Raw genomic sequence first — 10599 nt, 5'->3', positions numbered from 1 at the left:
TCAGCACCCAGCCTATTGGACGTGACCATGACCACCGTGTTTGACAACATCGATAAATATGACAAGGCATTTGCTAAGATCATTATTGGTACGCCAAAAAGCAATATCAAAAGATTAGACTAAGCAAATTTCATAATTTTAGTTGCTTTTTTTGGAAATTTTGTTATTCAAACCAGATTCGTGCTTAAAAGCAGATATATGGCGTCCGGTCCGGTGGGGGATGGCGCGAAAAAATTGTGAAGGGAAAATGCGCGAAAAGAACAAAGTTTTGGTCAAATATTTGTGATGCATAATTTTGTTGCATTGCTTGTACTAGTTGTGTCTTTTGAATCGTAAAAACAAACCCTTTCCACGTTCAGACGCCATCTTGGATCTGCGCCAGTGCGAACCAATTTTATCGCACATCTGGGCCACTGCTGAAGTCGATCGACATTAATCCTCTAATTTTTTTTAAGAACGATACACACTTCTCTATTATATAATAATATATATTTGAATTGGCACGACAGTCGAATAAAACAATGAATTGATCGAATTGATTAATTTCAGGGCCTGTTAAGGAGAAGATGCTTCAAAAAGTGATTCAAATGACAAAGGAGCCAACGGAGCATCATTTAAAGTGCGATCACGGTCCAGAAAACCTTACTGACAAAATTTGGGCCATTCTGCCGTGCTTGATCTACTCCAAACTCCAAACAGAACTTGACATCAGTCATCTACCGCGCATCACATACTGCGAAAACTCCCATGTTTTGTCCAACTCGCGCTTTCAAGAGGTGAAACCATTCTTTAAATATACTAATAATTCAATCCAGTAATAAATTATTTTGCATTTTTCAGTTCATCAGGTGCTTGGAAGCAAACACTCCGAACCTACAGAAATTAACAATCCGCGCTTATACGCAATATGATCGTCTTTCGCTTGAAGAGCGCGAATTAGCTTCGATAAGTCAGCTCAAGGATTTGGCTTTCCTTAAGATAGAGAACTTAGTTGTCCCATTGTCAGGAATATTGGACATCACTCGTCAATGCCTAAAATTGGATTACATCGAAGCGAATCATGTCCAAATTGACGTTGAAATTTCGAGTGTCACCTCCAGGGATGACTTCGTGAACGTCCACATCGGCGGTTTCAATTTTTCGCATGGGCGGTTTCGCTTGAAAATGGATACTCTCACAACAACAAAATTCCCAAAACAAAGAAACATCAAAATGTATTTAAATCCACGTTCAGTCGCGGATATAAGAGTGGCTCAACTGTCTGCTGAAAAAGTAACAGATATAGAAGTAAGAAATTCTTGATATAGTACGAAAACTGTATGGATTAATTATCAATTTTATTTCTTTAGTTTGATTACACCTACATGGAGGATATTGAAGAAATGAACGACTTTCCGCATCTTCCGAAACTAGTAACTGCAATGGTTACTTGCTGTACTAAATCAGCGCACCCTTTAAGGTGTTTCCTGAAAAGAAACGGAGAGAGTCTTCAGCAGTTGATTGTGAGGTATATAGGCATCAAGGACAACATGACATTTGGCGAACTCTTCAGCTTCTGCCCTAACCTTCAGTATTTGGCATTAGATCAAAGTTCATTGTCTGGGAATGATGCTCCTGTTGATGCGATGCAACAATTGAAACGATTTCAATGGTTTCATGAAGACAGGTATTGGCATATATCATATAAAAATTAAAATTATCCTTTCGTTAGGCATCCACCCATTCTAGAATACATGATCGGTTCACGACTTCGCGGCCACAAGGGGGGGGGGAAGGACTGCAGGCCAGGTTGCGATCTATGTTGGTTTCCGCCAGTCAGAATTCATTATCGCGTCATAATAATAATGGAGGATAATCAGGAGACAGTCCCGCGGCCAGTCAGAAGCGTCGAAAAAGAGGCGTGCCGACCTAATAATGTCATTCCCGCGTATTTTCCTACATATCCATTATCACGATGTGCCATCTAACGGTCGATTCGCCAATCACCAAAGTAATCAGCTGTTGCTAAAGAAATGACAACAAAAATATAAGACAGCATGAAAAAATTTGCTCATTTTGAAGCTGCGCAGTAAACTTTTGCGCATCGTAAGCATGCGCAGTATGTTCAGATTTCTGCTTGAATAACTCACAGGGAGGCTTAAACTCATCGCTGCGCATGCGTGAACAAAATCAAAACCTTCCGCGCAGTCATAATTCATACCGGAAAGTCAGGTTTTGATCTGTGTTTGTTCTCACCGGTCAGAAGTCGTTGAAATATTGATGGCCAATCAGAAGCATCGCAAAAGAGGCGTGCCGACCAACTAATTTCATTCCCGCGTATTTTGTTACATTTCCATTAGCCAAATGTGCCATATATCCGGTGGTCGATTCGCCATTAACCGGGCTAAAATCAGCTGTTTGTAAAGAAATAGCAACAACAAAATCACTGAGCTGAAGGGATTTTCATGATAAATTTCCAAGTCAATTTCATTTTACGTTTGTAAGTTTCCCGCCATACAACCAGACGCCATATATTTGCTCGTCGCATCAAATATGCGAGTTTGCGGCCAACACAGTAGTGATTTACCCTCCTTTTATTATAACGGGAAGTTAAAAAACCGGAATTTAAGGAAAGTTTCCATATTATTTAATATTTGACGACTTAAACAAATTTTTCGTCGTTAACGATGCTACAAAACAATTTTAAATGATTGCAGCTATGATTGTGATAGAACCGCTTTTTCGAGCATTCTGTCTGCACCGCTCCTTGAAGCCGTCGACATTCACCTACTCAATATTGACTTCAGAGACAACGACACCATCATTGCTCGAATTAAGAGAGGCGAAATTTTGCAGAATCTCAAGAAATTTGCTATGTTTCAGAGGTTCACTTGTGAGGATGATGATTATGATGAAAACCACTCCTTTTACCCCTCTTACTCAAAACATTTCTCAGAGTTAAAAAGCGCTATTGATGACGCAATTTCTGCGCGTAATTAAAAATTGTTTTACAAATAACTGTATGTCTTACTTCTTTATTTAAAATAAAACTTTTATTTTTAACGAGCATTGTTTTTTAATTACCATTTTCCTTTTTCTTGTTGATTAAAATAGTCTTGTCGGTTTCATGGAATGTGGTGACCTTTCTCTCTGTAACACCGCGAAAATTATGTGTTATGCCTGGCTCTGTGGCCTGTAACTTACGGTCCACGCAGATGATCCGGGAGGGCCGTCCGACGTGCCGAGCAGACCTGCGCCTCCGCCGCCACGCCGATACTTCTCTATTTGACACTCCTTCTGCTGCTGGGCCAAGCCATTCTCAAAAGCCTCTCTTTAGATTCAAATTTTGTTTATTACGGATCAGCAGGGCAACTTTATAGGGTGCGGGCATCGCCAGGGATAATAAACGGGAAGATTTCACCTCTCATTGTTAAAAGAGTGTTTTGAGGCCGCCACTCCGCGTACCACCTGCGGCATCCTTATTTTCTCGTCAGGCGCACTGAATAGAGGACCAAAGATTCTCCCCTAAAAGTAAGGAGACTCGCAGTCGCAGCAGTTGTGTTTTCATTCTCTCTCGCTCTACACGTATGTGCTTCTCTCCCCTGCACATGCAACAAAAATGGTAAGAATAATTTTTAGAGCTCCATAACCGTTTTTGTACAAGTAATAGCAGTCGCGCTACGAAATTGTTTGTTACTGCGGTCATGCAATTATTATATTTCCCTTGCAAGTGAAAATGAAAGCGTTCACTCGCTTTGTTTAGATAAAAAAAACCGGCGCGATTATTTCTTAATTTGAATCTTTTCATATTATATTCAGCTGATCCGATCAAATTCTTATATTGTCGTGACATTACTCGGCCTCGTTCGCCCTGGCTTTCTTTCGCCCCAACACGCGCCTGCAGATTGACGGCGCGGCCGCCGGCCGCCACGGCCGTCAACCAAGAGCCACACCGTCTTATGTATAAATTGGCCTTTCTCTATTTTTCCTTAAACGAGAAGCGAGCACTGTCCAAACTTAAAGTAGCTGTTGCGCCCCCAAACTGTATCCCTCCAATCACTGGCTGGCACGTGACACCCCAAGTGGTGTCACATCCATCCCCCCGAGCTTTCGAGGCGACTCTCGCAGGCTCGGATCGGAGACGGTTTCCTGACCTCTGCCGAGCAGCATCTCTCTCTCCTGCCTTCCGCCAGTTAGCGGCCCTTTTTGCCTTGCCTGTCACAGTAAGAATTATCCTTTTATTTGTCTATGTCTCGCCCGCGTTAAATTCCATCTCAGTAACTTAAATTATGGCCAATTTTCGCGATCGCCAGTCTTTCTTTCCTGTTAGAGCCATTTAGAACCAATAAACCAAGCTCAACCAATTATCTAAAATCTTAAATTCTTGTGTGTTAATTCTCTCTTGTCCTACTGACGAACTAGCAGCATTATTAAAGAAGCTATAAGCCGAACAGAATATTTAATTATTATTATTTAAGGACTCATTAAGGAGCAGCCTTTTTTTCTGTCTTGGGTTCAACATTTCAATATTAATTCAGGGCTCGCTGAGGAGCACCCTTCAACTGCCTTAAAGCTCATAGAAAATTACCTAGATTGATAACCGCTGCACATCCTGCTTATTCTCGGCTCGTGGCCTCGCGTGGCCCCCGACGTTGAATAATCAAGATCTGCTCGGGATCTTACAACTTGTCAGTGAGAATCTTAGTCCTACTGAATTTGCTTGGGCCCACGGGCCGCCGAAGGAATTAGAAGAGAAGTAGCAATATTAAATACGAAAGACGAACGAGAGTGAGAGGCGGCCGCCGCACCGACGCGCAAGAGAGACAGCCGCCGCGGCAGCGAGCTCTGCTTGGCACGTCAGGAGGCCTCCCAGTTCTGCGAGCTGTAAGTTAGGGGGTCGGAGGGCACTAATAACATTACCTGGTTTCTCTGTGTTGCAGTCATTCGCAACATATATAAAGGAGGAAACATTTTTAAAAACGTCGCTTTCGCGCTTTCTCTAAAAATAGATGACAATCGAAAATTCACGATTTTTTCCAAGCGAAAGAAACCATGAAGACTTTTACTGACTGTAACGATCGCGAAAAACCCTCGCCGGTGTCTGGAAATCAATTTTCAGATAATATTTGCGCGCATAGAAAAATTAAAACTAATATATTTACGGGGTTTCTTCTTCACGCAACGTGCGTAAAATGGGCTTGTTTCTATTAAAACATAAGAATAAAACCAGCCCGTTCGTTGGCTCGCGTTGTTAAGGCACTCTCAGGAGTGTCAGATCTAATACTGGCCATACCCAATCGTCAGAGATGGCAAGAAGTGGTTAGTTTAATGACTCGAAATGCTCAAATTGCTCAACGGGCTGCTTTGCACCTTTCCAGCATGCGTGATTTGGCTTCACGGGACACGAATGTCTAGCGTTTCAATGCAGTCCTCGGTGCGGAGGCAAGTGGCCCTTGAGTGGGCTGGGTCCCTGAAATGTGCGGCCTGGTGCGCCCATTCAATCCGTTCGCGGTGTTATTCGCACTCGGAATTCAGCATTCGTGCTAGTGCAGTGCGCGCCCTTCCCGGTCCTCCGGGTCCTCGGACAGGGATGAAAAGAACAAAAAAAAATAAATAAAATAAAATAATAAATGCGCTATAATATTTTTATTATTTCCTTTTGTAATAATCAAAATCAGTAACTTTTAAGAAAGCGGAGGAAATTGGGGATCATAAAACGTCAGCAAACAATTTTATTTCTCTCTTTCATCATCGTTGCCTTACGAAATTTTCCACTTATATGCTGCGCTCATTTTGAAAAAAAACCTAATTCATCTTTTTTTCTTTCAGGTGTCAGCACCCAGCCTATTGGACATGGCCATGAATACCGTGTTTGACAACATCGATAAATATGACAAGGCCTTCGTAAAGATCATTATTGGTACGCCAAAAAAGCAATATCAAAAGATTAGACTAAGCAAATTTCATAATTTTTGTTGCTTTTTTTGGAAATTTGTTATTCAGACCAGCGGGGACCAGATTCGTGCTTAAGAGTAGATATATGGCGTCCGGTGGGGGATGGCGCGAAAAAATTGTCAAGTGAAAATGCGCGAAAAGAACAAATTTTTGGTCAATATTGTGACGCATAATTTTTTTGCATTACTTGTACTAATTGTGTCTTTTGAATCGTAAAAACAAACTCTTGACATGCTTACGGCGATCCAATAAGAGGGCTTTTTGCTTCCCACGTTCACACGCCACCTTGGATCTGCGCAGTGCGAACCAATTTTATTGCACATCTGCGGGCCCCTCTGCTGGAGTCAAACGACATTAATCCTCTATATTTTTTTTTTAAGAGCGATACACACTTTTCTATTATTGAATAATATATTTTAATTGGCACGACACTGAAATAAAACAACGAATTGATTAATTCCAGTGCCTGTTAAGGAGAAGATGCTTCAAAAAGTGTTTCAAATGGAAGAGAACCATTATTTGGAGTGCGACGGTCAAGAAAACCATATTGACAAACTTTGGGCCATTTTGCCGTGCTTGATCTACTCCAAACTCCGTACAGAACTTGACATCAGTCATCTACCGCGCATCACATACTGCAAAAAATCCAATGTTTTGTCCAACTCGCGCTTTCAAGAGGTGAAACCATTCTTTAAATATACTTAATTCAATCCATTAATAAATTATTGTCATTTTTCAGTTCATCAGGTGCTTGGAGTCAAACACTCCGAACCTAGAGAAATTAACAATCTGCACTCGTTCGGTATTTGATGATCATTCGCTTGAAGAACGCGAATCAGCTTCGATAAGTCAGCTCAAGAATTTGGCATTCCTTAAGATAGAGGACGTAGATGTCCCATTGTCAGGAATATTGGACATCACTCGACAATGCAAAAAATTGGATCACATCGAAGCGAATTATGTCAAAATTGACGTTGAAATTTCGAGTCGTGTCACCTTCAGGGATGACTTCGTGAACGTCCACATCGGCGGTTTCTTTTTTACGCCTAGGCGGTTACGCTTGAAAATGGATACTCTCACAACAACAAAAAACCCAAAACAAAGAAACATCAAAATGCATCTAGATCCACGTTCAGTCGCGGATATAAGAGTGGCTCAAATGTTTGCTGAAGAACTAACAGAAATACGAGTAAGAAATTCGCTTTAAACTGATATAGTATGAAAACTTTAATTTAATTTTTTTAGTTTGATTACACCTACCTGGAGAATGTTGAAGAAATGAACGAGTTTCCGCATCTTCCGAAACTAGTAACCGCAACGGTTACTTGCGGTACTAAATCTGCGCACCCTTTAAGGTGTTTCCTGAAAAGAAACGGAGAGAGACTTCAGCAGTTGACTCTGAGGAAAATAGACATCAAGTACAAAGTGACATTTCGCGAAATCTTCAGCTTCTGCCCTAACCTTCAGTCTTTGACATTAGAACAATGTTCATTGTCCGGAAATGATGCTCCTGTTGATGCGATGCAACAATTGGAGCGATTTCAATGGTGGTATACAAAATGGTATGTATATTATGTAAAAATATAAATTATTCTTTCGGTATATAGACATCTAGCCCTTCGGATGGACCGCGCGGGGGCCAGGTTGCGATTGTGTTGGTTTCCGCCAGTCAGAATTCATTATCGCGTCAAAATAATGGACGCCAATCAGGAGACAGTCCAGCGGCCAATCAGAAGCGTCGAAAAAGAGGCGTGCCGACCTAGTAATTTCAATCCCGCGTATTTTGTTACATTGTCCATCAGACTTACGTGCCATCTATAACGGTCGATTCGCCAATTACAGGGCTAATCAGTTGTTAGTACAGAAATAACAACTAAAATATCAGTCAGCTTGAAAAATTCCCTCATTTTGAAGCTGCGCAGTAAACTTGTGCGCATCTCAAGCATGCGCAGTATGTTCTAATCGGACCAGCGAGGGTCAATGTGCGATAAAATTGGTTCGCACTGTGCAGATCCAAGATGGCGTCTGAATGTGGAAAACGAAAAGCTCTCTTTGGATTGCCGTACGAGTGTCAAGAGTTTGTTTTTACGGTCCAAATGACAAATGCAAATTTTGACACAATATTGACCAAAACTTGCTTCTTTTCGCGCATTTTCACGCGACCGTTTTTTCGCGCCATCCCCCACCGGACACCATATCTGCGCATCGCACGAATCTGGCCCCCGCTGAGGAAATTAAGGAAAGTTTCCTTATTAGTTAATATTTGATGACCTAACACATTTTTCGTTGTTTACGATACTTCAAATAATTTTAAATGATTGCAGCCTTTATAAATATAAAGCCGGTTTTTCGAGCATTCTGTCAGCACCGCTCCTTGAAGACGTCGACATTGAGCTACTCAATATTGACTTCAGAGACAACGACACCATCATTGCTCGAATCAAGGAAGGCGAAATCTTGCGCAATCTCAAGAGATGTCATATCGGTCAGAAGTTAAAGTTCAATTCCAGGGATGTTTATAAAAACCGCTCCTTTCACTCAAAACGTTTGAGAGAGTTAAACAGCGCTATTGATTTAGCAATTTCTTTGCGTAATTAAAAATTGTTTTACAAATAACTGTACGTCTTACTTCTTTATTTAAAATAAAAATATTTTTATTTTTAACGAGCATTGTTTTTTAATTACCATTTTCCTTTTGATTAAAATAGTCTTGTCGGTTTCATGGAATGTGGTGACCTTTCTCTCTCTAACACCACGAAAATTATGTGTTATGCCTGGCTGTTGCCTGTAACTTTTACGGTCCACGCAGATGAGCCGGGAGGGCCGTCCGACGTGCCGAGCAGACCTGCGCCTCCGCCGCCGCCACCATGCCGATACCTGTCTATTTGACCTTGCTGCTGGGCCAAGCCATTCTCAAAAGCCTCTCTTTAATATTACTTGAACAGTGCTCGTCTCACGCTCAAAAGAATAGAAATGCCAATTCTGTAAAAATACGCGGTGCTCTTGACTGTCGATATTGGCGCCTGGTCATGGCGCCTCTAAGGTCAGTAACAGGCTAAAGAGTGTCACAACACACATGATCTACCCTGATAACATTTTTCAGGGTACCATACACTGTGAATGGTCCCAATTTTTCGCGCAACTGCCAGTTTTTAAATAGTAAATAAATAATAATTTGTCCTCAAAAATAACAAAATTTAATAATCTCCTGTGAAAGAAACAACAGTGTCTGAACAATTCTTTTTAAATCTTAGATTTTCTCCTATAAATAAATTGTAAAAAATGAGCGGCAAAACGACACACCCTCTTCTCCGTTCTGTTGAGGGCAAAGCTCAAAATAAATTTTAGAAACAATATGAGTGAAATTTTCTTATATATAAAAATTTAGAGTTTCGAGCGGAAAAATCATTTATGGATGGGTTATGCGCGAAGCAAAGTATGCGACTATTTATGGGGAGAGAATTCAAGCCACCGCGCTGTTGGAGATCAGAATGCAATAACATCTTTTGTGTGAAAGAGGGTTATTGTAGTTGTTTAGCTTCACGCTTGGTAAAAAATCACGAAAAACACGCTGGAATGCAAGAAAGAGAAACGGCGTGGAAGGATGAATAGGGTGCGGGCATCGCCAGGGATAATAAACGGGAAGATTTTGCCTCTTATTGTTAAAAGAGCGTTTTGAGGCCGTCACCTGCTGGCTGACCACCTGCACTGGCATCCATATTTTCTCATCAGGCGCACTAAATAGAGGACCAAAGATTCTCTCCTAAAAGCAAGAAGACTCGAAGTCGCAGCAGTCGTGTTTTCATCCTCTCTCGCTCAACACGTATGTGATTCTCTCTTCTGCAAATTCAACAAAAATGGTAAAAATAATTTTTAGAGCTCTAACCGTTTTTGTACAAGGAGTCGCGCTACGAAATTAATTGTTACTGAAGCGAAAATGTGCATGCAATCATGTTAAATATTTCCCTTGTAAGCGAAAATGAAAGCGTTCCCTCGCTTTGTATAGATGAAACAAATCGGCGTGATTATTTCTTAATTTTTCCCTTTCATAAATTCAGCTGATCCGATCAAAATCAAAGATGACAAGGGACATCAATATATTAGGCCAAAAATCACGATTTTTTCCATTTTTTCCAAATGAAAGAAAACAAAGACTTTTTTACTGACTATAACGAACGCGAAAAATCCCCGCCGGTGTCTAGATATCAATTTTCAGATTTTTGCGCGCATAGAAAAATTAAAACTATTATATTTACGGGGTTTCTTCTTCACGCAACGTGCGTAAAATGTTCACAAGCGAAAATGGACTTGTTTCTATTATATCATAAAAATAAAATCTAATTGGTTGCGCTCTAATATTTTTATTATTTTCTTGTAATAATCAACATCAGTAACTTTTAAGAAAGCGGAGGAAATTGGAGATCAAACAACGTCAGCAAAAGTTTTATTTTATTTCTCTCTTTCATCCTCGTTGCCTTGAGAAATTTTCCAATTATATGCCGCGCTCTTTTGCTAAAAAAAACCTAATTCATCTTTTTTTCTTTCAGGTGTCAGCACCCAGCCTATTGGACATGGCCATGACCACCGTGTTTGACAACATCGATAAATATGACAAGGCATTTGCTAAGATCATTATTGGTACGCAAATAATTAGCAATATGAAAA

The sequence above is a fragment of the Cloeon dipterum genome, chromosome X, assembly GCF_949628265.1.
Source record: "Cloeon dipterum chromosome X, ieCloDipt1.1, whole genome shotgun sequence".
In the NCBI taxonomy this organism is placed as follows: domain Eukaryota; kingdom Metazoa; phylum Arthropoda; class Insecta; order Ephemeroptera; family Baetidae; genus Cloeon; species Cloeon dipterum.
The sequence above is the reverse complement of the archived record's forward strand: the minus strand, read 5'-3'. Positions refer to the sequence as shown.